At 40.0% G+C, this 2,500-nt stretch overlaps 1 protein-coding gene across 2 annotated transcripts in view; it reads right to left on the reverse strand.

Annotated features, from left to right (window-relative positions):
- LOC122265936 (putative sodium-coupled neutral amino acid transporter 11) overlaps positions 1-2,500 on the reverse strand; it is a 127,575-nt gene that overhangs the window by 42,725 nt on the left and 82,350 nt on the right. The window lies entirely within an intron of this gene.

A 2,500-nucleotide genomic window follows, 5' to 3' on the forward strand; every position in this document is an offset into this window, starting at 1 on the left:
TCTCTCTCTCTTTCTCTCTCTTTCTTTCTCTCTCTCTCTCTCTTTCTCTCTTTCTCTCTTTCTCTCTCTCTTTCTCTCTCTCTCTCTCTCTCTCTCTCTCCCTCCCTCTCCTCTTCCTTTCCTTCTTCCTCTCTTCTCTTTCTTTCTCTCTCTCTCTCCCTTCTCTCTCTCTCTTTCTCTCTCTCTCTCTCTCTCTCTCTCTCTCTCTCTCTCTCTCTCTCTCTCTCTCTCTCTCTCTCTCTCTCTCTCTCTCTCTCCCGTCCCCTCTCTCTCCCTCTCTCTCTGCTGAACCACTTTGCCCTCTAAGTGGCTTGGAAATCCCTCGTTACAGAGCATCAGGCCGAGGGGAGTGGGAGGACAGAATGAGGGGAGAGAGGGATGGGAGGGAGGGAGGGAGGGAGAAAGGGAAGGAGGGGATAAAGGGGGGGATATAGGAGGGAAGGAGGGAGAGAGGGATAAAGGGGGGTATAGGAGGGAGGGAGGGAGAGGGGGATAAAGGGGGGTATAGGAGGGAGGGAGGGAGAGAGGGATAAAGGGGGGATATAAGAGGGAAGGAGGGAGAGAGGGATAAAGGGGGGTATAGGAGGGAGGGAGGGAGAGAGGGATAAAGGGAGGGGGGGAAGCGGGAATATAGGCGGGAGGGAAAAAGGGAGGAAGGGAGAGAGGGATAATGAGAGGAAGAGTAGGGCGGGAATCTATGGAGGGGGGGTGGAGAGGGAGAAAGGGGAAAAGGGAGGAAAAAAGGAAAAAAAAGAGGAGGGGGAAAGGGAGGTAGGGTTAAAGAGCAGAGAGGAAGGGTGCAAGGGGAAGGAGGGAGAAAAGAAAGGGTGGGAAGGAAGAAGGAAAAGAAGAAGTGGGAGAAAGGAAGAAAGAAGGGGTGGGGGAGAAAAAAGAGCGAGGGAGGAAGGAGAAGGAAGAGGGAAAGGAGATGAGGAATGATAGGGAGGGAGAAAAAGGAAGAAAGGGAAAGGGTAAAGGGAAGAGGGACATCAAAGGAGGATGAGAGAAGCGAAAGTGCTGAAAGTGAAGAAGATGAAGAAGTGGAAGAAGAAGAAAAAGAGAAGAAGAAGACGAAGAAAATATGATGATGACAAAGAAAAAGATAAGAAGATGAATAATAATGATTACAAAAATGATAATAAGATAAGACAGTGATGGAGAAAAGAAAAAGAAAAAGACGAAACTGAAGAAGAAAAGGAAGAAGAGGAAAAAGAAAAAGAAGAGGAGGGGAGAAGGAAAAGAAGAAGAGAAGGAGGGGAAAAAGAAGAAGAAGAAGAAGAAAACAACATGTAGAAAGAGAAAGAAGGGAATGAATGAACGGGAATAAATGAAATGAAAAAAAAAAGAATTAAGGGAAGGAAAGATAAAAGAAAATGGAGATGTAATGAAGTGAAGAACAATAGAACAGGACAAAGGAAAGGAAACACTGTTCATAAATCGACGAGGACAGTGCGTGTTGTGGCAAAGACTATTCGGAGAAAATGAGTTGTTCTTCTACTCGGAATAACAGTGTGTGGGTGTTTGCGTACACTTCAACACATACTCATACTCTAGAACACACAGACACACGGACACACAGACTCACAGACTCACAAACTCACGGACTCACAGACTCACACACACAACCACAACCACAACCACACACACAAACACAACCACAAACACAACCACAAACACACACACACACACACACAAACACACACACACCCACACATACATGTACACCACATACACAAATAGAAAAAGACTCCACTATATGATTTCAGTAAAAAAAAGTTATATAAAAAATAACAATGAGAGCTTAACTTTGCAGCAATTCTTAACCTCCTCACTTCCGGTATCTAACCAATTATCCATTACCAATTGCCCATTAACAATCAAATAATTCAATACGCTTTATATTTCGGTCACTTAATTACCAAAGATTTAACCATATTTGTCACGCCATAAGGGTCAATTTAGTTTAAATATCCTCCTATTTGCCTTTTCAATCATTGATTTACTATATTCATTGCCTGAACATACGGGTAGCAATTAATGTTTTATCTGTATATTGCAATTGTTGTCATTCCTATAATTTTTTTTGTATCTATATATGTATTTTTATTTTTACTATCATTAATATTATTTTCATCATTGATATGATTATTAATTTCATTGCTATTATTATCATTATCATTGTGGTTATTATTGATATTGCTATTATTATTATTATTATCCTTATCCTATATCTTCTTATTACTGTTATTGTCATTATTATCCTTTTTTCGTTACTGTTGTTTTTATTAATATTATCATTATCATTGTTGTTATCATCATTGTCGTAGTCATTATTGTTGTTGCTATTATCATCATCAGTGTCATCATTATGACTTGAGGAACGAAACATAAATCTAGACGGAACAGGAACAAAAACTGATGTAAAAGATAAAAATGACAATATCTTTTTTTACTCTCATCGAAAAAGATAAAACAAAAAATATATAAACCAATAAACAAA

The sequence above is a fragment of the Penaeus japonicus genome, unplaced genomic scaffold (genome assembly GCF_977035675.1).
Source record: "Penaeus japonicus unplaced genomic scaffold, GWHDUDI00000001_assembly GWHDUDI00000017, whole genome shotgun sequence".
NCBI lineage: Eukaryota > Metazoa > Arthropoda > Malacostraca > Decapoda > Penaeidae > Penaeus > Penaeus japonicus.